Consider the following 27,403-nt stretch of genomic DNA (forward strand, 5'->3'; position numbering starts at 1 on the left):
GTTATCATGTCCCCTCTCAGTCTTCTCTTCTCCAGACTAAACAAAACAAATTGTTTTCAATCTTCCCTCAGAGGTCATGTTTTCTAGACCTTTAATCATTTTTGTTGCTCTTCTCTGGACTCTCTCCAATTCGTACACATCTTTCCTGAAATGTGGCACCCAGAACTGGACACAATATTCCAGTTGAGGATTAATCAACACGGAGTAGAGTGGAAGAATGACTTCTCGTGTCTTGCTTACAACACTCCTGCTAATACATCTCAGAATGATGTTTGTTTTTTTTGCAACAGTGTTGCACTGTTGACTCATATTTAGCTTGTGACCCATGATGACCCCAGATCCCTTTCCACAGTGCTCCTCGCTAGGCAGTCATTTCCCATTGTGTATGTGTGCAACTGATTGTTCCTTCCTAAGTGGAGTACTTTGCATTTGTCCTTATTGAATTTCATCCTATTTACTTCAAACCATTTCTCCAGTTTGTCCAGATCATTTGGAATTTTAATCCTATCCTCCAAAGCTCTTACAACCCCTCCCAGCTTGGTATCGTCCACAAACTTTATAAGCGTAATAATGTCTATGCCATTATCTAAATCATTGATGAAGACCTTGAAAAGGACTAGATCCCATTGGATATGCCCTTCCAGCTTGACCATGAACCACCGATAACTACTCTCTGAGAACAGTTTTCCAATCAGCTATACACCTACCCTATAGTATTTCCCTCTAGTTGTATTTCCCTAGTTTATTTATGGGAAGGCCATGTCTGAGAGTACCAAAAGCCTTACTAAAGTCAAGATATACCACACTTACCGCTTCCCCCATCCACAAGGCTTGTTACCCTGTCAAAGAAAGCTATCAGGTTGGTCTGACATGATTTGTTCTTGACAAATCCATGCTGACTGTTACCTATCACCTTATTATCTTCTAGGTGTTTGCAAATTGCTTAATTATTTGCTCCATTATCTTTCTGGGTACTGAAGTTAAGTGGACTGGTCTGTAAAAGGAGCAAAGAGTCCTGTGGCACCTTATAGACTAACAGAAGTTTTGGAGCATGAGCTTTCGTGGGTGAATACCCACTTCATCAGATGCATCGGACGAAGTGGGTATTCACCCACGAAAGCTCATGCTCCAAAACTTCTGTTAGTCTATAAGGTGCCACAGGATTCTTTGCTGCTTTTACAGATCCAGACTAACACGGCTACCCCTCTGATACTGGACTGGTCTGTAATTCCCCTTTCTATAGATTGGCACTATATTTGCCCTCTTCCAGTCCTCTGGAATCCTTCTCGTCTTCCACAGTTTTTCAAAGGTAAGTCCAGACATCCATTATCTTACTAATCTCACTATAGTTCTCCTCTCCATCTCATTACTGGGTTTAGAATCACTAGGAAAATGTTACGTAGAAATCCACTAATAATCTCAACATTCTGACTTGTCACCTTATTTGGGGCGTGTAGCGAGGGGGCCCCATACCCCCACGCTCCTGAGGGTCACAGGCTAGGGAAGGTGCGGCCACGGGCGGAGGCCCCGCCGCCTGTCCCCGCCCCCCGGAAGTCAAGGGGCGGGACAGGAAGACCAAGGTCCGTCCCGCCTGTCCCCGCCCCCCAGAAGTCAGGGGGCGGGACCGGAAGTACAAAAGCCCGGCCCCAGCGCTCAGTTAAGAGGAGGCTGCCAGAGAAGGCAGACACTAGGGCCCGAGCTCCTGCTGGGCCCGGCCTACCCCGTGCCCGGTACCCGGAGGGGTACTGGCCTGACCTCCCCTGGGGCCAGTACTCAGAGGAGCCGACTGAGCGGTCCGACGCTCAGCCTGTGGAGATGTCTGGACCTCCCGACGCCCGGTACCCCGAGGAGTGGACCGGACCTCCCGACGCCCGGTACCCCGAGGAGTGGACCGGACCTCCCGACGCCCGGTACCCCGAGGAGTGGACCGGACCTCCCAACGCCCGGTACCCCGAGGAGTGGACTGGACCTCCCAACGCCCGGTACCCCGAGGAGTGGACTGGACCTCCCGACGCCCGGTACCCCGAGGAGTGGACAGGACCTCCCGACGCCCGGTACCCCGAGGAGTGGACTGGACTTCCCGACGCCCGGTACCCCAAGGAGTGGACTGGACCTCCTGACGCCCGGTACCCTGAGGAGTGGACTGGACCTCCCGACACCCAATACTCCGATGAGTGGACTGGACCTCCCGACGCCCGGTACCCCGAGGAGTGGACCAGACCTCCCGACGCCCAGTACCCCGAGGAGTGGACCAGACCTCCCGACGCCCGGTACCCCGAGGAGTGGACTGGACCTCCCGACGCCCAGTACCCCGAGGAGTGGACCGGACCTCCCGACGCCCGGTACCCCGAGGAGTGGACTGGACCTCCCGACGCCCGGTACCCTGAGGAGTGGACTGGACCTCCCGACGCCCAGTACCCCGAGGAGTGGACCGGACCTCCCGACGCCTGGTACCCCGAGGAGTGGACTGGACCTCCCGACGCCCGGTACCCCGAGGAGTGGACCAGACCTCCCGACACCCAATACTCCGAGGAGTGGACTGGACCTCCCGACGCCGGACACCCTGAGGAACCCATGATCTGGGACCCCCCGGACTAAGCTGGCAGAGGGCAGGTCCCCAGTGAGGGGGAGGTTGGAAGTGGCCCGGGGGCAGCCGACCCCAGTCAGGCTGCAGGCTCACCTGAGCCGATGGCAGTGTGTTTCGGTCAGGATCCCCACTGACCGTCAGCGGTGTTGACCGCTACTAGGGCCCCGGGCTGGAACGCAGTGGAGTGGGAGGGCCTGCGTTCCCCCTGCCACCCCTTCAAGGGTGGCAGACTCCCCCTCCCCTGACCGGTGGAAGCTATATACTGTTCCCCTGTGCTCAGCCCCGCTGACGAGGCCTGAGCCTAGACTGTGTGTGTTGCCCCTCCCTGCCCAAGGGCCTGGGCCACTTGCTAACTGTTGCGGGTTCACTCCGCCCGGCAGCAAGGGACGAACACCGAGTCGACGGAGCGCGGTGGGCCGGTGTGGCTCCCCTCCACCCGCAAGGAGGGTTGAGCCCCGGCGCCGCTCTACTACAGGGCGTCATACTTTGATGACCAGTTCATCTGTATGGAAGTGAGCCAGGATTCACAATGGATTAGTAGCTCATTCATAGCCCAAGATCATTATTTGTTATTTATTATCTGCATCATGGTAGTTACCAATTCAGAACGGCACCCCCCTGCGTTGGCCACTGTCACACAGAGTAACAGAAAGCCCCCACCCCCAAATATCATTGCTATCCAGGCACTTCAAGAAAAAAAATGCATTTAGTCAAAACCCCAAATTTTTCATCAGAATAGATTTAACATAAATTTTTCAGTCAGCCCTATCAATGTGACTTACACGATAGAGATCCAGATTTTTAAAGTATCAGAGGGGTAGCCGTGTTAGTCTAGCTCTGTAAAAGCAGCAAAGAATCCTGTGGCACCTTATAGACTAACAGACGTTTTGGAGCATGAGCTTTCGTTGGTGAATACCCACTTCGTCAGATGCATGATTTTTAAAGGTATTTAGGTGTTGGCCATCAATGGGTTTTTGGCACTTGGTTAGATGTGGACTAAAGTGCCTAAATCACATTGCTGGTCAACATCTAAATGCCTTTACAAATCTGCCTAGATCCCTTTTGAAAGTGAGACTTAGGTGTTGCAGTAACATCTAAATACCTTTAAAAATCTGGCCCTACATGCTTTTCTGCTTTCCAATATTTAAATGTTTTCCTTTATTGAGATCTTAGGTTACAGAATGGAAGCAATGCAGTTTTGAAAATGACACAAGAACTGAACCATGTCTGTGCTGGATAATCTTATGGCCAATTTTAATATTACTCAATTACCAAGTGAGGGATTTGGTAGTAAACAACCTTTTTGCTTGTGCGCAAACATTTTTAATTTCATGCCCTGCTAATCACACATCTGTTAGAGTTACTTTTCCATCCGTTGCAATAATGATACAAGAAAAAATCATTGCACTAACAATTGAAACGTGGCTTGTGTAAAATATTTGAATAAGAATCAATTTGCCTGTGTAGAATGAGTAGCACAGCGAGCAACGCAACAGACTTAATGAAGTTGACAGAAATACTATTTTTAAAAATGATAACATAGAATCCAGAACTTGTCATGAGCAAATGCGCCCCAAGAACTGGCTGTCTGCAGCCTGTAGGCCAATGCCATTAGCTGTTTATCAGCCTTTCATCCATTCCTTGTGCTGCCACCATGACTCCACCTTTGCTGCTGAAATTCTCACGCACACCTTCATGTCTACTCTGCTGAACAATGCTATTATCCTCAATATGTCACCCTCACACCCCAGCTCCCAAGCTTACAGAATGCCACACCCCACACACAAGGCATGCAACCACACCTCTTCTTCCCCTCACCCTGCTCCAGTGCCACCTTGTTCATTTTCGTCTACAACCCCAAACCGTTCTACAGTGCTTTTAAAAGCCTTATGAGGGTCATCTCTCTTGGGTTGCCATTCATCCCACACTGGCCTCCTCTCTCGCTCTTCACATAAACCCACCATTGAAGAAGTAGCCAGAGCTTTCTCCTCTCTGATTCCTACCCTCTAGAATAGCCTTGTCTCATTTTCTTCACCTCATCTGTCAGTTGAAAATACTTCCTTTCCCCCCTTTGACACCAGTGCAAAGTAGGTGTCAATTACAACCATTCTGAGTTAGCATTTTGCCCTTACTTCCTACTAGTGTAAATGACAAGATGCTGCAGGGCACTGGAGAACCAAGCCCACGGTTTATAGGATGTTTTAAAATAAAACTATCTGAGTGTGCTCAGAATATGCACAACCATCAATTAGCTCTTTAACTGCATCCAGTTTGTGAATGCATTGCAATAACAAATGAACTTAGCCCCTAGATGTTTCAAGCATCTAATCAGAGTGTATTCAGTCAGATAACTGTACCAGGAATTAGCAGTGGAAAGAGGGTGGCGGGGGAACCCTGGTTGAGCAAAAGTGCTGCAAGACACATTTGATGTAATAGTCATATGATTAACAAACTGTCACATCAAACTTTTCTGCAAAGTAGGAACACTCTGACACTTCATATTTTTAAAACTGACATTTTGATTCATTACTGTAAATAGCACTTTGTATTAAATATTGTGACAAGGAGTAGAGCATATTTTTCAAGCTCTAACATTTAGCAATCACTGTAACAGCAGAGCTCAGAGGAGGTTTCTATGAAGAGCCTACTTCTTTTGCTTGGATTTCCAGTGATGCTGAGAACTGCAACACAGAAAGATGTTAACGATACTGCTGGCATACTAAAAGCAGGGACCTGTCTCAAGGACACACAGCAGCTAAAGTAAATAACATACACTAAACGTATAACAGATCACCCAGAAATTTGGGGAGGGAGGGGCAGAACGGATGAGGCTAAGGCACTGGACTGGCACTCAGAAGATTTGAGTGCGATTCCCACCTCTACCACAGACTTATTCTCACTGGGCCTCAGCTCCTCATCTGCAAAATTAAGAGTAATAAACTTGTTTTCTCCTTGCCTGTCTCTGTCATGTCTATTTAAATTGTGTGCCCTTCAGGACAGCAGCTGTCTCTTACTGTGTGGACAGCACCTGGCATCATGAAACCTCCATCTCAGTATAAAAACCTAGATAGATCGCTCCTGCGTCTCACCTAGCTGCAAACTGAGCTGTCGGTGCAATCCACTGAATCAAGAGGATTTGCAGCCCCAAACATGACTCTGCAGCTTACAGTCAGAAGTGGCATGGCTGCAATATATGTGGAATAGGGATCACAATGTTATTTAAACGAGGGTTCAATGCAACCGGCTGTGTTCCCGCAAGAGCAGTTACACACCACTCATCATATGCTACCTCCGGAAATCTTGTAGAAGGATTACCGTGCCAACAAGTAGAGTACTGGTCTAGCCAGACATCTAAAGCATATTGGCACCACTTAAATTTGTCCATTCACCAATATGTTTTCCTAAAAACGCCCATATGCTTTGCCTGTAGCTCCCATATGCTTTTGAAAAGGAAAATAAAAACATTTTGTTAGTTGTGAGTGATTGATCATTCTGCATTTCACAAGAGTCAGATTTAAAACAACGAATAAAACCATTCAACTGCAGGGCTTTTGCTTTTTACAAGGCGGTCTCCTCCAGTTCACTGATGAAATCATGGTGACCAAAAATGCACAGAGAAACCCCAGGACATTGCAGTATACTTAGTGGGCATGCCACACACTATCAGATGCCCCAGGAAATACAGGTAGAATCCACAGAAAGAGTCAGGGCCCAGCCAAATCGACAGTCCATTTTGGACAAGTTCACGGCCACAGGATTTGAAAATTAGTCAATTTCAGGTTTTCAGATATTTACATCTGAAATTTCACGGTGTTGTAACCTTGGGGGTCCCAACCCAAAAGGGAGTTGAGGGAGGGGCAGGGGGTGTGTCGCAAAGCTGCTGTAGGGGGGTTGTGGGATTGCCATCTTTACTTCTGTGCTGACTGCAGAGCAGCTGGGGTAGGTACCCAGAGGCAGCTCTGATCTCCCCCACCCCGAGTGTGGCCGTGCAGGGGAAGAGTAACTCCCGTCCCGCCCCAGCCCAGAGAGGAGTAGCAGCAGGAGCCAGGGACATGGTAGAAGCTCCTGCCCTGTCCTCTCCCTCCCCTCCAAAGCTAAATGTCACGGTCCGTGATACGTTTTTCTTGGCTGTGAATTTGATAAGGCCCAAGAAATAATGGCCAGTGATTTCGAGGCCAATGCAATCTCAGCCTATAATTGGGATTAGACACTTAAGAGATGGTGATTTCACTCTCCAATTCAAGGACTTTGCAACCTTAATGTTTTTTGTATCTACTAGTACTGCATACACACTTGGTTTGTGTGCATCACCAGGCAACTGATCCCTTTACAGGGAGTCAGGGTTACCTTTATTGGGTCCAAGTGCTCATTTACTAATTAACTATTAATGAGCCAGCCGGGCCGTTTGTTGCAAGGAGGATCTGATGGTAACTGGCATGTTTGAAATTTACGTTCCCAGCTCTGCCGTAGTTAATTCCTATGCTGGGCTAATGGATCTTTGCCCAGGGAAATGCAGTTGTCAGGCAGGGCCATTCGGACCCAGATGGTGCTGAAGGGAAAGCATCTAGCCTGGAGAACCACTGCTTTGTTCCGTTTCTGGTCACACTCTGAAGCCGTGTTATTCTTCGGTGAACTGTAGATTTCTAGGGCCAAATTCACCATGTCTTCTTGGGCCAGCCATAATACACTGTGGCAAGTATCTGTTAATACTTTTATTCCATTATGCCAAAGACAGCTTTCCTTTGCAAAAGGGTTTCCTACCCAGTTCAGTGAGGAGAGACACTCCCATGGACACAGGCAGCTCCTGAGGAGAGGAGCTCCTAGAAGGCCGGATGAGGAGGGTTCCTAGGGCAGAGGGCCTAGGTGATGTGAGCCTGGAGACACAGAGCTCTCCAGGGAGCAGGAGTCTGGAAGGTCACTCCTGGAGATGGGAGATTCACAGAGAGACAGCTGCAGTCGGCAGGCATCCAGGAGGACCTGGTCTCAGCCAGACAGTGGCAGGAAACCCCAACCTGACAAGAACTATGCACTGCTGCAGGGAAAGAACTGTAGCGGATGGATCTCCGCAGATGGCTGCTTCCGGAACAGGATCCTCTTCAGGCAGCGTCAAGAGAACTGATCCCAGATGAACTGAAAGAATCCCAGATGAAGAACCAGGATGGAGGCAAGCAGTGGACTTGAGTGGGAGACAGATGGACTGGGACTGACTAGGTCCCTCAGCTAGAATGCTGGGACAAATGTTTTGCTCATATTTTTTGCTAGCCTTTTCTGCTAAATAAATGAGCCACTCGAAGAGTGGACCCTCCTAAAGCCTGCCTGGACTTGTACTCCAGATGTAGAGGGAAATATAATGGCAGGGTTAACCCACACTTGACTACAAAGCGGTGTGCACTGGGACAGTATCTACCAAATAAAGCCTGCCCATGCCACAGAGCAATGCTCTCTAGGTCTGACTGAATTTGCTCTCAGCAAGGATAGATTTCTTACAGTGATCTAATCTGATGCAGGGCCCAATTACAGGCTAGATGCAATAGGTAAGAGACCAATTTTCCACAGAAGCGACGCTGAACAAATGGTCAAGAGAGAAGAAATCATTCTCTTGCTATGGGGCACACGGTAACGGATAATTTGTTGGAGCACAGTGGCAGGACCAATTTCACAATATATTTTCTCATGGTAAGAATTGCACCCATTTCTCTGTCAGCCCAAGGACTCACAATGCTATAGACGATAATTATCTTTTTATTACATAGCAAAAACCTCTCCTTCCCCACTCTCAATAGCAACAGTGCAGAGGAAGGGGCAGGTGAATATGGCATGGACGGAAATCATCGAAAGGGAGGAGGATACCCCAGCATTTATAAAAAGAGAGGTATCAAAAGAAGATTCAGTGTTGGCAGCTGTTTAATTTGGACAGTTTATTAGACATCATCAGGAAGGCATGGCAGAGAGACTGTGACGCTAACAAGAGACCTGCCATTAATCTTCAGTAACCCAGCAGCTGCGGAGCACAGGTCTTGAAACAAATTTCCCTGAGAATTACTATTAATCTCCCATCCTCTGTTTATTAATCCCTTGCCCGGCTTCCTATCTCACCACTTATTAACGTCCTCAACTGTTTGCAGTAAACAGGATGCTGAGAATTCATCTCCAGCTCACCATAATTTACAGGCCACAAGAAAAAGAAAGGAAGGGGGAAAACGAGAGAAAGCGTAGGATGAAAGCTGGCTCAGTGACGGCAACAGAACGGAGGAAAGGAAACCTCACACACTGGCTACTGCTTTGAAATCCTGACGGTATTTCCAGGTACGTTTTCTTAGGCCCACTGCAGTGCAACCGCCTGCCATCCCAAGATGCTGCCACAGCTGGAGAGATCAGCGTCCTGAAGAACACACTCTCGGATATTCCCTCGGTTGGATATGTGCCCACACAGGGAGTTCCAGCCCGTACGCTGCACCTCCGGAAACACTCAGTGCTGTAACGCGTGGTGAGTGGTGACACAGCAGGACCATAGCTGTCATGCCACTGAATAGCACAGCAACATGGAAGTAGCTATATTGGCTCCAACCACTGGCCACTGAGTCCAACCACCAGCCATCATAGCTCTGACCGTGCGGCTATCTAATCTGCTACCATTCCTGGAGTAGCAGCCAACAGCTGATACTACAAGAGAAGGTGGACACAGCCTCCTAATGCACCACAATAATCACTGTGTGGACATGGGAGGGTGGGTAAGGGAATTCTTTCTTTCCCAATACAGGCCATCGACATACACCCTATATCATGTATGCTGATAGCTCTTAGCATGAAAAGCTACAGATGTTAGTTCTCTGATCCCTCTCATACACATAAGACACATAGTAATGTCGAAAGCGGTTAGCCATCACCAGGTAAAAGAAGACCCACGCTCCTGCATGTTGACATTATATTTTTTTTTTCCTTGGGGAAAACTAACTGGACACCAAACTCTCATGGCTGCACTTTACCTCCCTTTTCATCACCTGTCTATCGGTGGCAAACAGCTCTTGGTCATCATGGGACAGAAATTGCTATTCTAAACCTACCAGCTATGAATCTATATTCCTTTGTTCCCAATTTTTCCATGGCTTACCCATGCCTTGTTCTATGTCAATTACCATGACTCAAGAGCATCTCTAACATCTACTTTGCCCCCTGGGATGCTGTCACAGTTGATTAAGGACTGAGACTGGACCTACTTTGACAATGTTCCCTTTCAAACGTTCTTACCTGAAGGAGCCTCTTCACTGGGATTTAATGATCATGCCTTGGGATAGAAGTGAAGAGCAAGCTAAGGGGTGCTTTATATAATTCAATAAGGGGCCGTTGCTGAACGTTCAGAACTGTATCTCAGGCCAAGCTTTGGGTTCCTGCTAAATACCTTCACGTCACTTTAAAAGAATTTGTGATCCTGAAGAATGAACGAACTAGCTCAGCAGCACATATATATTTCTATTTAGGTCCTTCTAATTATTGAGACACGCTCTTTTCTTTACTGCCGCGCACTGCAGATATGTGAGATTTAAGCCAATCTGGATACAACTCAGAGGATGCTGTGGTAACCACAGCAGCCAGCATATCAGGTCCCTAGATCCCCACATAAATCCTAAAATGAGCAGTTTTCCAAGCACAGGGACCTCATTCCCCTCTCACCTCAAATCAGAAGGCGTCCTCCAAGCCCAGGACGAGACGTACTTACGGGAACGCTGAAGGGTCTCTGTAGAGGAAGCAGATAAAGATGTTTCCAAATTAGAATCAAACCCTTAAACGCCATAACTGCCATAAGTAGATCAAGCTGGATACATCACTTCGGCAAAAAGCCCAAACGGGCTAATAAGCCCTCAGACCTTCTCTAATGATCACAGAGCAAATCCTTTCCCTGACTACAAGTCCTATGTCCATCTGCCCCTTACCCCCTCCCCCCACAAGGGCCTTTCACCCTCTCTCTGGAGAGATTAAATCTGAACTGGTGCTAGAGTAAGATGGGGTCTGTTTGAGGGAGAAGCTATTTGTTTTAAATCGATTTACAGATGGTGAAAGGCAGTGGTTTGGTTAACAAAGTCCTCCCTAACTCCCGTCTTTTGCCCACAACCCTTAACATGCCTCCTCTCCCTGAGCTGGAGGGGACTCCCTTCAGGTGGGGAGGCAGCGGGGGAAGAGAACAAGATGAAAAAGCTGTTGCTTCTCCATCTAGCCCTTGGCTTCCCTTCTAGAACCATCAGCTAATACCATGTGTGGTGGTAAGTTTGCCACAGAGACACCAACAAGAACTAGAATTGAGATCCAACTCATTTCACACAGGCCACTGAACAGCCACCAACCATGACAGACGAAGTTACCACAAACATGGGCTGTTTTTTCATCCAGTGGTCTTAGATGCTGGTAGCCTGCTGACCACCCTCCACACCCATCCAGCCTCTCTGCTTCCGTGTTTTTCGGGTTGCCCTGTTGTGAACATTACTTGTTACCTTCTTCTCCAGAACAACGTGATACCGGTGAAAGGTTTTGCATAAATGCAACAACAGCATTTCATTTCTCCAAGCCATCCCCACCATGACATTTGCTGATGTGCAAGGATAAGTGGATATCTAGAGACCAACATCATGCAGCCAAGGGTGACTGGGATCTAACACAGTACCAACAGGACATGACCCCATTTAACATGGATTGATGTAGGCCTCCAGGGCCTTTCATGTCTCAAGATCTGGGTTCAGACTCTCTACAAAGTCAGAAGTAGAGATGCCTTTACTGGAGTCTCTCCTCACAATCCCTGAGCCAGAAATGAAGATAACTAAGACGAGATGCCAACAAAGTTCTTAAGCCAGCATCGGCTCACATTACACAGAACCACTAGACAACTGGCATACATGTCTTTGCTCAGAAGAGCTCCCAGACTGGAATGGCACAGAGTGCCACCCAGAATGAGGTTCACCATGAACAAGGGACGAAGGAGTGTGAAAACAACTAAAACAGCAGCTGATTGCACCGGTTCGGGACTGAAGAACATAATGCATTGAAGCAGCTTGCTCAGGATCTGTGTCATGATCAAAAAATGTACACTCACATTTTAAAGACAATATAAACCCAGCTTAAGTAACAGCAGAGAAGCAGATAAACATAACAACTGCAGAGGAGGCAGCATGTGCACACAGGTTGGTTGGGTTTTTTGTTTTTATTGGGGAAATGAGTGCAGAGGATTTTTCTGTGCCTGTTACATTTTCTGCTCACCAGTTGATGCAGCAAGGAGACTGGAGACTTCAAAGACTCGTTCTTGCTTACATATTGAGACTGCTCTAAACTAATGCCCCTAATGTGACCAAAAACGAACACATGATGAATCATTCATACCGCACATAGCAGGGCTAGTAAGCACTAGGCCTTGTCTCTTGTGTGCTGTGCTGTATGCATCTGTTTTTGGAGAAAGGAAATTCAAGTCCTCACAGGGTTACAAGCTTACTGCTCTGCGTCAGTAGCTTGGCATCTTCTCGGCTGGAAAGTGAAAGTAAAGTGAAAGCTTCAGAGCTACAATTTAACCATGAATAGCCAACGGAGTTAAGCAAAAATCCACTGGCACCAGCAGCAAATTACACAAATGCACATGTCCGTTTCCCCAGCCTGTCTTTGGAAAGTTTCAGAGGATAAACTGCATTTTTATGATTAGTCCGAATCAAAGGAGTCTTTTAGAGGGGTTTGAAAAAGGGAGAGAGAGTGGCCCAAATCAAAAGCCCAGATCCTAAAACTTTGGAGAGCTTGGATTTAGTGCTGAACTTCATTGCTGGCATCATCTCTGCACTGGACTAAATCAAAACATTTACCCTGAATGCTGCAGAAGTTTAGATCTGCATTTGGATACACTGGCCTGAGACTAAACAGGAGTCAACTGATACAGCTCCAGTGAAGTCGATGAAGTTAGTCTGATTTAGCCCAACGGAGGATCTGGACTATCAACTTCTCAACTCAGCTTGCCCCCTCCTCCCAGTTAAATATCTTTATCGAAGACCAGGATCTTTGCCATATTAGTTTGAATAATTTATTTAAATCATGCTTGAAGATTCATCAACATCTTTGGGGTGTGTTTGTGTTTAAAAATAAAATCCCAATAGCTTTGAACACTTGAAAGCATGTGTTAATATTTCACTAGATTTGTGTGGATGTGCAGTTGTGCTTTCAGCTTTACACCTGTGAACTGGCTAATGGGAGAGAGCCCTACAGCACAGTGTGGGCGGCAAAGAGAACACAAAACATAAAACTGAGCTGTGAGTGCCTGCAGGGCAAGAAGATAATAGCAGTTCTTTTTGGAGGCCTGAGGTATTATTCACCAAGGATAGTTTTGGGTTGGGAATGGACAATGGCTGCAGTAAAAGGGACCAGGAAGGAGAAAGGCACTCTGATACTATAGTAACGAGATTGGTTTAAAACCCAAGTTAAGGCAGACAAAACAGATCAGAAAAGGAAGACAAATTCGGATTAGTTTAAACATTTTACATATATTTTATATAGTATGTTTCATTCAAAAGGATCTTCAAAAGCTTTACAGATTACACTGCTCTACAGCCAAAATGCTTCTGAAATAAATGTAGTCCTACTTTACTAATTCTGGGTCACTGAGAACGAAAATGATGCTTAAAATTGTTGATTGGCTCTAGTTTTCAAGATATGCTATTGGGTCAGTATATACGATCCTTGACTTGGGAATGGCGGAGGATAAGTGAGTTATAAAGGGAAGGGATCTCAATTTAAACCAGAAATGACTAAAATACATCTTTGACTGGATCTGTGAATAAACCTATGACTGGGATTGGACAGTACTTGCTTTTTAGGCAAAACAATGAATGATGCAATATGAAGCTGGTATTGCATCATACATGATATGAATTGCATCATGTTATTCCTAGAAGTCATGGATGATGCAATCATAACAAAGCTTACATCACTCTGCTGAACAAATTGCCCTATATCAGCTCTAGAAATCATACAGTGTCCGCGTGCTCTCTTATTTGTCAGTGTTTGATTTTGCAAAGGGACACATTTCTGTTTAGCCAAAGTGAGCAGAGATGCCTTGTACTTGTGTGAACAAGTGCAGATAACTTCTGCTATGTTTGTGGTGAAGTGACTTTTGCATCATAAAAGCGCAGTATAACCACTATGGTTAAGAAAGCCTATCACCTTTATTCTGGCTGCAAAATTGGAGATCAGGACAAGAGGTGGGCCCCACACATATGCTGCAACACTTGTGCAACAAATCTTCGCCAGTGGTTGAACAGGAAAAGGAAATCTATGCCTTTTGCAGTGCCAATGATTTGGAGACAGCCAACAGATCATACCAGCAATTGTTACTTCTGCATGGTGCCTCCAGTTGGGAAAGGTGTTTCAAAGAAGAAAAAGTGGACTGTGCATTATCCAAACATTCCATCAGCTATACGCCCAGTACCCCAGGGAGAAGGACTGCCAGTTCCTGATGTACCAGAATCATTCTCATTTGAGTCAGACGAGGAAGAGGAAGAGGATGAAACTTCTCGTCCTGAACCATCAATGTCACAGGACCCACATTTTCTCCCATCCTCCTCCTCTGAAGCACATCTCATAACACAAGGTGAACTGAATGACCTTGTCAGGGATTTGGAACTACCCAAGAGTAAGGCAGAGCTGTTGGGCTCCAGACTACAGCAGTGGAATCTCCTGGCAGGCTATCAGGGTAAATGGAGCCCATCAATGCTTGCAGACTATTGCTGGACAGTGACAAGAGATGCTCCATTTAATTAATACAAGAGACAAGCCAAGAAGCGCTGAGTAGACACTGAATAGGACTAAACTATGTACATAATGGTTTTTTGCCTTTTGTTTCATAATAAGTTTTATTTATGTAATCCTTTTGCTGATTTTTAAAGTGTTACATAAACAGGACAGGTGAAATATTATCATGTAAAGCAACCATAAACACATGAAAAGACCTATGTTTACAATTTATGATTAAAACTCTACTATCTACACAATATACATAGACATAAAATGTAAAAACTTAAATATCTTAGAAACAGTAGCCAATCAGTTATTTTAATTGTCACATTTGAATTCAGCACATCAAAATACATAATAAATAGCACATTTTATCTCTGAAGCAGACGACTTCTCAAAAATTGTAGACCAATGTTATGGGTAAAGAGGCCTTCATCCATTGGCAAAATGCAACCACTTGTACAGCAGACTGTGACACGTGTTTAACAGCAACAGTACAGAACAATTTTAAAGACAGGGAAAATGAAGAACTCTGTATCCAAATGACGCTGCAGGGGAAAATGAGATAGGCCAGAATTGAATTAGTCAAAATGTTGTGGGCCAGTAGGCCAAGATTTAAACACTTATTCTTGCAAAAATATGGAAAGAAGGGAAATCACAGGGTGTGGAGATTGAACAATGGATTAGGATCATAAAACCATGGGCTTTAGGCATCGAAAAGTCATTTTAGATTAGCTGACTTCATCCCCATGCAAATGCAAGACAGCATCTCGAGAGAGATATTAACGTGATGCTATGCTATGGGTTTAGACATACGGCCAAGGAGAAATGGCACAGTTGGAAGAGAACACGGAAACCTCTCGGGCAAAGCTGGATTCATATAAAGTTAATAACAGACATAATCTTGAGACAATTAAACCGAAAAAAATATACATTCCAGCCTCTCCTCCCCTTATACCTCATTGAATGGCTATATAGACTTACTTCCCCCGGCCCCTGATATTTTCTTGTCCATTTTTCTCAATAACCACTGGATATAGTTTAAATGTCAGTCTATCACCATACTTTACAATCCCCATCACCGTATCATCTCCGCAGCTTCACAAACATTAATAAGCTCATGATGACCATACCATTGTGAAGCAGGGAGGTACTATTAATGTCATTTTACTAAACCCTATCTGGGAAAGAGAGCGGTTAAGTGACTTGTCCAAGGTCACACAGAGAGTCTGTAGCACAGCTAGCAACTAAGCCCAGGTCTTGAGTTTCAGCCCAGTGCCCTGACCTCGTGCTCATCCTTCATCCCCAAAGGAAGACATCTGATCACCAAGAGGACTGTCTCCTTTCTAACCAGCCTGCTCCTCATAAGCAATGTGAAACATTCTAGGAATGTTACACTGCAAAACATGCATTACATCAGACCTTTCAAATGTGCACATCTAGGCCCCGTCTCCTCACATGAAGCCGCTCCCACGGTATCCTGGGGCTGACACACAAGAAAATTAAAATGGGCCAACCAGCTCACATTGCAAATGAAAGTGCTACTTGACATGCGCATGCACGTTGCGAGAGAAAGCCTTGGAAAACGACAACTATGGGCAGAACAAATTCCCCTTACATCAGTGAGCATTCTGATTTCAGTCAATAAAATGGGGAGGGGTTAGTATTTGAGCCATTTTCCTGCCTGATTTTAATTTCCTTGCATATCAGCATTTGCCAGGAGCATTGTCAACACAAGGGATCATTTGACACCCTCACTGATTGCATGCAAATTAATTGGATTCTTTGGGCTTGGATTTATTTTGCTTGCAAGTTGTTTTTGCCTGGAATGAAGAGGTTTTAACCAGGAAATATTTTAACGAAGGAGGGGGTATTTTCAAGTCCCGATGTTGGATGCATTGCAGACCACTGCACACAGATCTTTGTTTCACGGCAATCCATCTGCTGTATTGGGAGCAACGACTGCGATGGATAGGAGCACTGGCTATGATTGACGTCAAGATCAGTATCTTGCTAGCGACTAAGTTCCATTTGCCTCCCTTTGTGTTCTATGGAACTCCAAGTCCCATTGGTCTGTGCAGACCAGAGCTTTGTACTGAGGCACACACTCACAAATGTGTGTGTGAACACACACTCACAAGCCCAGAAAAGCCCATTCTCTTTGCTGTGCACACAATGGAGAAAGCCTCAAATGTTTTGCTCAACGTACAGTAACTCTTCGCTTAACGTTGTAGTTATGTTTCTGAAAAATGCTTCTTTTAAGTGAAACGATGTTAAGAGAATCCAATTTCCCCGTAAGAATTAATGTAAATGGGGGAGGGGGAGGGGTTAGGTTCCAGGGAAATTTTTTTTCACTAGACAAAAGACTATACACAGTATAAGTTCATATTTTTATACTCTGTGTGTGTGTGTATGTGTGTGTGTGTGTGTGTATATGTGTGTGTGTGTATGTGTATATGTGTGTGTGTATATGTGTGTGTGTGTATGTGTGTGTGTGTGTGTGTATATGTGTGTGTGTGTATGTGCGTATATATATGTGTGTGTGTGTATACGCACATACGCACACACACACACACACACACACATACACAGTATAAGTTTTAAACAAACAATTGAATACTGTACACAGCAGTGATGATTGTGAAGCTTGGCTGAGGTGGTGGAGTCAGAGGGTGGAAGAGGGTGGGATATTTCCCAGGGAATGCCTTACTGCAAAATGATGAACCAGCACTCGGCTGAGCCCTCAAGGGTTAACACATCGTTGTTAATGTAGCCTCATACTCTACAAGGTAGAAAAAATGGAGGGGGGGAGACAGCATGGCAGAGACAGACAGAGACACACAGGGTGGGTGTGAGAGAGATGCGCATTGCCCCTTTAAGTACGCTGACCCCACTCTAAGTACACTGCCTTTGTAAGTAGATCAGCAAGTTGAGACAGGAAGATCCCTCCGTCCTGAGCCCTGTCATGTCCCGCCCACCCTGCTCTATGGAGATGGGGTAAGCGGGGGACAGGAGCAGGGGGGGAAGGGAACATCCTGACATCAGCACCCCTCTTCTCCCCACGCCCCTTGCACAGCAAGTAGGAGGCTCCTGGGAGCAGCTCCAAGGCAGAGGGCAGGAGCAGCACAGGGCAGTGGGGGGAAGGGCTGTGGGGGGAGGGGCAGCTGAACTGCCCGGCATTTGATAGCCTGCTGGACAGCTGCTGGACAGGGAACTTTGGGGAGTGGGGAGCTGATAGGGAGCTGCTGGTCCACCCTGGTTCCAAGCCCCCATCAGCTAGCTCCAAGGGCTGCTCTTCCTGCAAGCAGTGGACAAAGCAAACAGCTGCCAAACAACATTATAAGGGAGCATTGCACAACTTTAAACGAGCATGTTCTCTAATTGATCAGCAACGTTAACCGGGACGACTTTAAGTGAGGAGTTACTGTATTAATTCCAGCTGGGTTCAAAACAGAGGTGTGGGTGAATTCAGTGTCAATCAGCTGGAAAGGGGATACGAGGAATCATCATCATTATTACAGAAGGAAAAATTATAGTCATGCTTCTCCAAGTGATTAACAGCCTACCACTGTTGCTGGCTAATGGAGTTGCCCCAGAGCTAAAATTGTAGAGATCTTCGCTATAATGCTGAAGATGCTAGGCTGAAGCCCGGCTCACCTACATGCATGTTTCGTCTTGAGTACATCTGTGCTTTGGTCATACCCCACAAGGCTGTGGTCATCGTAACTCAAAACTCTACCCAATCCTTAGCAGTTTATCTAAAACTCTGAACATGGCCTAGGGGCAGAATTCACGGCCTGAACTAAGCTGCAGTCCACACAAGGGAGCGAAGCCCTATGCAGTTCTGCTTTGTGTGGGGGGAGAGGAAGGAGAAACTGACCTAAGGAGACATATTGCAACAAATACTCACTCATGTCCAGTCCTGCCTCAGATCCCACCACAGATATTACGGTGATGGAGGCCATATATGTTATCGATTTGTATCACAGCAGTGCCCAGAGGCCCCGAGTGAGATCGGTCTGTACAGACTCCCTAAGCTCTTCAGGACAGGTCTCTTGCTACGTGGATAGTTAAGACAAACAGAGGAAACTGAGGCAGAGAGAGGGGAAGTGATTTGGCCAAGGTCACCCAGCAGGTCGGTAGCAGAGTCAGGAACAGACCCCAGATCTCCTGATTCACTGTCCTATGCCCTAGCACTGCAGCACGCTGCCTCTCCACCATGATTGCTAGCTCAATGCCAGCATGCAGACGAGGCGGGTCTCATCCCTTTTCCTACTGAATCTGAGGAGCCCCCTTACAGCCATGCAGGAGGGTGGCAGGATTTTGCCAGGGAATCCAGCAAGAGAACCAGAGCGCAGACCCTGGAGCACTTGGACCTCAAGCCACATATTCAATTCTCAAGCTACAAAGCTATATCTTAGCAAAAGTGCAATTGAACTCCATGTACTTGTTACATTTCTAAATATACTCCCGGTTGTCAAAACAACAAAGAGACTGATGGATCTCTAAAGCGTACTGTATCTATTTAATTGTCAGCATTTCAAAATGACTTGGAAGAAAAATGCTGCGTGATAAGTCTAATCACCATGGTTACTGCTGGCTAAACCCATAATAAAAAAATATTTTAGCGAAGCGCATGTTGCCACATGAGGAGCAGATGGGAGACGATCTTGTTACTGTGACAACCCTGCTGCAAAACTAAACTTGAGGAAAAATGCGAGAGACTCTTTTTGAGATCTCAGACACAACAGGCATCAGGGGCTAAATCTTCTCAGACGTTCAATGCCAGGGAATCAGGCTTTGGCTCTATCCTCACCCAGCAGGTGCTCTCAGTCTGGTGGCCAAAAGCATCATTCTACAATGGCAGAAACCATTATGTGGGTGTCCATGGAAGTGATGGATAAAATGATCATAGAATCATAGGACTGCAAGGGAACTTGAGAGGTCATCTAGTCCTATGGTTCTCAACCAGGGTTACACGTACCCTTGGGGGTACACAGAGCTCTTCCAGGACGTACATCAATGCCTCTAGAGATTGGCCTAATTTTACAACAGGCCCCATAAAAAGCACTAGCAAAGGCAGTACAAACTAAAATTTCATAACAACAATGACTTGTTTATACTGCTCTATATACACCTCTACCCTGATATAACGCTGTCCTCGGGAGCCAAAAAATCTTATCGCGTTATAGGTGAAACTGTGTTATAGTGAACTTGCTTTGATCTGCTGGAGCGCGCAGCCCTGCCTGCCGGGAGCATTGCTTTACCGCGTTATATCCGAATTCTTGTTATATCGGGTCGCATTATATCAGGGTAGAGGTGTACTATACACTGAAATGTAAATATTTATATTCCAATTGATTTATAATTATATGGCAAAAATGAGGAAGTTAGCAATTTTTCAGTAACAGTGTGCTGTGACACTTTTGTGTTTTTACGCCTGATTTTGTAAGCAAGTAGTTTTTACGTGAGGTGAAACTTAGAATCAGACAAGATTAGGGTTGGAAGAGACCTCAGCAGGTCATTTGGTCCAACCCCTGACAAACACCAACTAAAATATCCCAGCCAGGGCTTTGTCAAGCTGGGCCTTAAAAACCTCTAAGGATGGAAATTCCATCACCTCCCTAGGTAACCCATTCCAGTGTTTCACCATCCTCCTAGTGAAACAGTGTTTCCTAATATCCAATCTAAACCTCCCTCACTGCAACTTGAGACCATTACTCCTTGTTCTGTCATCTACCACCAATGAGAACAACCGAGCTCCATTCTCTTTGGAACCCCCTTCCGGCTGCTATCAAATCCCTCCTCACTCTTCTCTTCTGCAGACTAAACAAGCCCAATTCCCTCAGCCTCTCCTCATAAGTCATGTGCCCCAGCCCCCTAACCATTTTTGTTGCCCTCCGCTGGACTCTCTCCAATTTGTCCACATCCTTTCTGTAGTTTGGAGCCCAAAACTGGACGCAATACTCCAGATGTGGCCTCACCAGTGCTGAATACAGGGGAATAATCACTTCCCTCGATCTGCTGGCAATGCTCCTACTAATGCAACCCAATATGCCGTTGGCCTTCTTGGCAACAAGGGCACACTACTGACTCATATCCAGCTTCTCATCCACTGTAATCCCCAAGTCCTTTTCTGCAGAACTGCTGCTTAGCCAGTCGGTCCCCAGCCTGTAGCAGTGCATGGGATTCTTCTGTCCTAAGTGCAGGACTCTGCACTTGGCCTTGTTGAAGCTCATCAGGTTTCTTTTGGCCCAATCCTCTAATTTGTCTAGGTCACTCTGCACCCTATCCCTACCCTCCAGCATATAGACACCCCCCGGGTTACGCAAATCCGACTTATGCAAATTCGGACTTACGGAAAAAGTTCTGTAAATTCTGCAGAGTTTGGCGGGGGGGGGGGGCGCTTGGCCTATCCTCAGAGGTTAAGGAGAACAATTTTTCTCCTTGTTGTAACAACCTTTTATACACTTGAAAACTGTTGTCATTCCCCGAGCTCCCCCGCACTCCTCTCTTCTCCAGACTAAACAAACCCAAGTTTTTAAGTCCTCTCTCCTAGATCATGTTTTCCAGCCTAGGATATGAGAGAACAGGGTTCAGTTCCTAACTCCACCCAGATTCCCTGTGATGGACAAATCACTCAGGGTACGTCTACACTGCAACAAACCCCCACCTCCCTTGCCAGGTTTCAGAGCCAGAGCTCAAGCGGGAACATCTACACTGTTCTTTTTAGCCCCACAGACTGAGGAGGGTCTAAGACTTGCTGCCGTGGGGTTTTGGTTGGTTTGTCGGTTGGTTGTTTTGCAGTTTAGACATACACCCTAGTCTCTGGCCTCAGTTCCTCATCTGTACAATGGGATTACAGCGCTGCCCTACCGCACGAGGGTGCTGCAAGGATAAAGACGGTGAGAAACTTACAAGCTGCGGTAAAAAGGGCCATTGTAAGTATTTATGACAGAGAAAAGTATAACTGGGAAAGGTCACACATGAAAGAGCCACATACCACAGATATTTGCCTAGTTTTCACAGTCACATTCCTTACACACTCACATTCTCCTCTTTGCTTTCTCCCATTTTGCCTTGCAGATCCTGTCTGGGTTTAGGTCTATAACATACACATTACGGTGCTTTAACGTGACAGCAGCTATGGTGGCCCAAGGATTGACTAGATATGCTGCAATAGCGGCACTGCACTTTCTACCCTGCTGTGCTGCCCTCTGGTTAGATTTGTAAATGGCAGCCAGTAAAGAAATCAAGTAGATGAACAAAAGAACCACCTGGCTTTTGTCTCTCCAATTGTAGGTGTTGGCGCTGTTTGCACCCACTTTCAAAGGGGCTCATACAGTCCCAGAGCCAGAAAGTTCCATCTGGCCCCGCAGGAAGGTGGTGTCCCTTTCCCAGGATCTCAGTGTCATTCAACAGGGCAGGTGGACTCTTAAGGCTGCAGAACTACAGCCAATCAGCAAGCTCTCTCCTGCCTACAATTATGCCTGACAGGTAGGGGCATGACTGGAATAAACTCCAAGGGGGTACACGCCTGAGCACAAGCGAGCCCTGCCGCCTAGAAGTCTGCGACACCGACTGTACATGCGAATACCTCGGAAGCATGGTGCCACCCCAGCCCAGCTGCTCTGTACACTGACCCCTTCAGTTCACCTGTTCACAAACTGCAGCCACTCCTGCGTCACCAGGATATGGCTGCTTGGCACTGCTGCTCCAACGTTTAGCCATGCAGCACTGGGGGCTGCCTCCAGCTTAGAAGAGACTGGAGGGAAAACGGAGGTGCCAGTCCTCTAGCCCCATGAATGCCAAGGAGCCTGCCTACACAAAAGTTTTGTACAGGGCCACGAGCTACCATTTCCCCTTGCCCAGAGAAGAAGATCTGGCAAAGGTTAAAGGCGGGACACACAGCAGCACATGCAGATTCTGCTCTCAGCGCACAGAACTTCAGACACAATTTTGCAGTGATGAAAGTTCAGCTGTGGGTGTTGGGTGGGAGGGTAGGTGTTGGAAGTGCTGCTTTTTTGAGCAATGACTCCAAAGATGCTGACTCCACTGTGCGGTCCCAGCTAGAAGGTTTCGGGTTTATTTCCTTTATATAAAATCTCAGAAAGACCTAAAACTTGACTTCTTTAGCAGTAAGTTTCAATCCCTTCCCTCCTAGAAATCTCATCCATCCACCTATGATCAATTCTTGTTCATCCTCCTTACCTAACGGAAAGAATCACTGGCTGAGAGAATGCACGAGTTTCATCTGGACACAGAAGGCAACGGGAGACACTCGATGTTAATCTGATGAGTGTCGATGATAATTGGTGATCAGGTTTCCTATTAGTCTGAAATGCCATTGACATTTTTTGAACAAAACCTTCCATTCCCTCCAGCGTCAGGCCCCAAACAGCCTTAATCGTTTACGTAGGCAAAATTTCTGTGCACTTAGTGTCAGCTGTTGTTGTTATAAAACATAGGACTGGAAGGGACCTGGAGAGGTCATTTAGTCCAGTCCCCTGCACTCAGGGCAGGACTTAGTATTATCTAGACCATCCCTGACAGATGTTTGTCCAACCTGCTCTTAAAAGTCTCCAGTGATGGAGATTCCACAACCTCCCTAGGCAATTTATTCCAGTGCTTAACTACCTTGACAGTAAGGAAGTTTTTCCTAATGTCCAACCTAAACCGCCCTTGCTGCAATTTAAGCCCATTGCTTCTTGTCCTGTCTTCAGAGATTAAGAAGAACAATTCTTCTCCCTCCTCCTTGAAACAACCTTTTATATACTCGAAAACTATTATGTCTTCCCTCCGTCTTCTCTTCTCCAGACTAAGCAAAACAATTTTTTTCAATCTTCCCTCATACGTCATATTTTCTAGACCTTAAATCATTTTTGTTGCTCTTCTTTGGACTCTCTCCAATTCGTACACGTCTTTCCTGAAACGTGGCGTCCAGAACTGGACACAATATTCCAGTTGAGGCCTAATTGAGTGGAGTAAAGCGGAAGAATTACTTCTCATGTCTTGCTTACAATACGCCTGTTAATACATCTCAGAATGATGTTGCTTTTTTTGCAACAGTGTTACACTGTTCTCTCATATTTAGCATGTGGTCCACTCTGAGCCCCAGATCCCTTTCCGCAGAGCCTCTCCCTAGGCAGTCATTTCCCATTGTGTATGTGTGCAACTGATTGTTCCTTTCTAAGTGGAGTATTTTGCATTTGTCCTTATTGAATTTCATCCTATTTACTTCAGACCATTTCTCCAGTTTGTCCAGATCATTTGGAATTTTACTCCTGTCCTCCAGAGTGCTTGCAACCCCTCCCAGCTTGGCATTGGCCGCAAACTTTATAAGTCTCCTCTCCATGCCATTATCTAAATCACTGATAAAGATACTGAACAGAACTGGACCCAGAACTGATCCCTGCGGGACCTCACTCGTTATGTTCTTCCAGCATGAAAGTGAACCACTGATAACTACTCTCTGGGAACAGTTTTCCAACCAGTTTTGCATCCACCATATAGTAGCTCCAATTGGGTTGCATTTCCCATGTCATAAGACATGGGTCTTGAATAGCACCCACAATGGAGCCACCCCAAAAAAAATCTCTCTTAATGAGAGATGGTTGGAGAACATTCGTTGAAAAAAAATCTATAACTTCCCCCACTGTTTTTGACGCAAAATTTCAAAGTTTGCAAAACTGTCATCAAAACTTTGATTTTTTTTTCCAACCGGCCCTTTGGCAATATAAGCAAGTTCTCCGATCCCAGCGCTGCAGAGGAGCTGTTTGGCAGCACAAAATGACTCCACATTTCCCAACAAACTCACTGCCCTGCCAGGAGCTAACTTACTGCTTCCTAAAGCCCTCTAGCCATGGGACAGTGAACACGCCACCCAGGCTAGCACCGAAGGGATATTGGATGGATTTGTGAGAGATGCAACTGTCAAGCTATCCTGCAGTGGGTCAAGAGCATGAGTAGTACATTAAGAGATAAGGCACAAACCCCAAATTGGCTGAGTTCTATAGATTTCACCCACCAAGTGTCAAGTGTAAACTCTTCAGGCCTAACACCATGGAGTTACAGACAGTCCCCTTGGGTACTCCAGTCTAGGTAAGCTTGTCTTTGCGATAGATGGTCCCTCACACCAAAAATCACAGCAATATTCAGTAGGGGTATAAAGTATTAACCAGTTACCCAATAAGCATCAGTCTTATCGGTAAGGTATTCAGGTGAATGTTTAAACTCTGCTGCGGGACTCCGCTGCCATCCCTCCCGCTCCTCCCACACCCGTGGTCCTGGCAGCTGTCCCCCCTGCCCCCAAGGTCCCAGCAGCCATCCCCTCTCTCCCCAACACCTGGGGTCCCGGCAGACGTCCCCACCCACGCCTGGGGTCCCAGCAGCCGTCACGTGGGGGCAGCCGGGACCCCCTGCACGCAGGGCAGTGATGGAGTCTAACGGTTAAATGTTTAACCAGTAAAATTTTAATGGTTTAAACGTTTATTTTTTTTAAATGCTATTTTCATCCCTAATATTCAGGTTGCTCTCAGCCCCAAAGGGGACCAATCACTTACCCCACCTTAGGTCTCACGTCAAAGATAACGCTTGGAGCCAATCCAATAAGAAACTATTTAAAGAGTTTGTTTAGAAGGTTACAGCAGGTAAACATACACGCACACATGAGTTACAGTCTTAACTTTCAAAAGATACTAGGAGTTTATATAATACGCAAGCTCTGAATGTCCCGCTCAGGGCTAACCCAGGCTAAGCAGTGGGGATCCCTTGCTTATGTCTAGAAATCTTGCCCTCCAGAGTCAAAGCAGCACAGAGTTTTCAGGGATTTTGATTCTCTTTCCCCCTCCTCTGAGCTGCCGTTCAGCTGATGGGAAGTATTCATTTGTACGTCTCCCCTTTGTGGGGGGGAAGGGGACATAGGCGCTGGAACCAGAGGTGCTGGGGGTGCTGCAGCACCCCCTGACTTGAAGTGGATTCCATCACATACAGGGTTCACAGTTTGGTTCAATGGCTCTCAGCAACCCCTGCTGTACAAATTGTACCAGCACCTCTGGGAGGGGGAGCAATTAGCAAAGTCTTTTGTCCTCTTTGATGTTCCACAACAGTTCCTCTGGTGTTGACAGGCCTTCTGTGGGGCAGGAGAGAACACCTTCTGTTGTAGGCCCGCATTTTACACTAATAAATGTCTGGTGATTTCCACAGCTACTAAGGCTTAGGCTTGTCTACACTGGCACTTTACAGCGCTGAAACTTTCTCGCTCAGAGGTATGAAAAAACAACCCCCTAAGCACTGCAAGTTGCAGTACTATAAAGTGCCTGTGTAGACAGTGCACCAGAGCAGGGAGCTGTGCTCCCAGTGCTGGTAGCTATCCCCCTCGTGGAGGTGGGTTTTTTATAGCACTGCTGCAGCCAGCGCTTTAACACTGCTAGTGAAGACGTGCCCTTACAATGCACACACTAATATTACCACCTTACAACATGGGATACACATACTGTAAGTGAGATTAACACGTGCAGCAATTTACAAGCATTCAATAAAATCTAGACACTAAGCACATTTTTCTAACTCTAATACCCATTTTAACACACAAGTGAGCCAGCCTGATTCCAACCATGTATCTGTCAGCGTTCAGTTGAGACAGGGGGGGCCCTGGCATGAGCTGGCACCTGGTTTGCCAGCATCACAGTAACCTCAGACATCAAAGCACCTTGGCAAAAGGTAAATTTTTTCAAGTCTCATTTTCAAAAGTTACTTGGGCATAAGAACGGCCATACAGGGTCAGACTAAAGGTCCATCTAGCCCAGTATCCTGTCTATCAACAGTGGCCAGTGCCAGGTGCTCAGGCTTCTAAACATCAGTGAAAGCCAATGAGACTTAGGCTCCCAAGTCAGGTGTTGCAATACCTAGACACCTTTAAGGAGCAACATGTAAAAATCTGGACCTACATCTCTTTTGAAAATGGGAATTTGGCTTTGAAAATTTTACCCTCTAGCCTTAACTGAAGTTGAGATTTCAAAAACTAGGAGCCTAAAATTAGTCTCCAAAATCCATATTTATGGACCTGATTAACTTTTAATAACGAAGAGCACGTCACAGTTCCCACTGACTTCAGTGGGAGGAGATACATGATCAGCACTTTTGAAAATCATACAGGTGCCAAAATATGGATTTTGGAGCCTAATGTCAGCCTGCCAGCTTTGAAAATCTTGGCCTAAGCCAATAAGCTCTCACAGCTATGGGTTTGGGACAACTACAGATTCTGTTCTAACAAAGCATATATCCTCTTTAGATAATTCACCAGTATGATTCCTCTCCCTTGACACAAATTGATTCATTTGACTGAGATCAAAGGATACTTTGCACATTTTTATTTGATATTTCTGGAGTTGGAACTGTTAATTTTGCTAAGCATGCAGCACTGCTGTGACTTCACCAGAGACTACCATAAAACCGTCACGTTACATTAGTTAGGGCTTTGTTTTCAAACAGGTATTTGGTAAGTGTTTTCCCTACCCTATTCCCAACATCGGCATTTGAAGCACGGTCCCAAAAACAGACAGATAATAGTTATCTCCGCTCAATAAATCAAAGAGGTTTTTAGGGCATAAAAGTGTCCAGCAACGCATTCCTGAGCTCTCTCGGCAACAGAACGTATCCTCAGCAGATGTGCCAACATTCTTTTCCACCCTGCTGTGGATTGTGGCAGGCGGTTACAACTCTGCTAGCTAGTTCCTTCAACTCCCATTGTACATGGCTTAAGTCACCACAGAACCTGGGTTCCTTTTGCACCTCTGAGACCAGAGGTCACATCAAGGTAGGTTCCACCATGTCACTGAAGCAGAGGAGGCACCAATGGTCACTGGTAACTGACAGAGTGACTCATCATGAAGGTAGGAAGCAGAAACCAAGGTTAACAGTCATAAACGCATAACACATCAGCACCCACCTACGTACTAGCGATGGGGAACTGCTCGACTACAGAAACATGGTTCTAGTCCAATGTAAAAGGTCTGCACTATAAGCTAAAAGGAAACCTGCAAAGATTCTGTTCATAACTAT

General features: G+C 46.2%; 1 protein-coding gene across 13 annotated transcripts in view; it reads right to left on the reverse strand.

Annotated features, from left to right (window-relative positions):
* The window catches only part of LPP (LIM domain containing preferred translocation partner in lipoma), a 443,377-nt gene that overhangs the window by 281,222 nt on the left and 134,752 nt on the right, over positions 1-27,403 (reverse strand). For all 13 annotated transcript variants that reach the window (XM_030574715.1, XM_030574714.1, XM_030574721.1 and 10 more), the window contains one exon: positions 10,259-10,322. The gene's annotated coding sequence lies outside the window, so the exon portion shown is untranslated. The remainder of the gene's footprint in view (positions 1-10,258; positions 10,323-27,403) is intronic.

The sequence above is a fragment of the Gopherus evgoodei genome, chromosome 9 (assembly GCF_007399415.2).
Source record: "Gopherus evgoodei ecotype Sinaloan lineage chromosome 9, rGopEvg1_v1.p, whole genome shotgun sequence".
In the NCBI taxonomy this organism is placed as follows: Eukaryota; Metazoa; Chordata; order Testudines; family Testudinidae; genus Gopherus; species Gopherus evgoodei.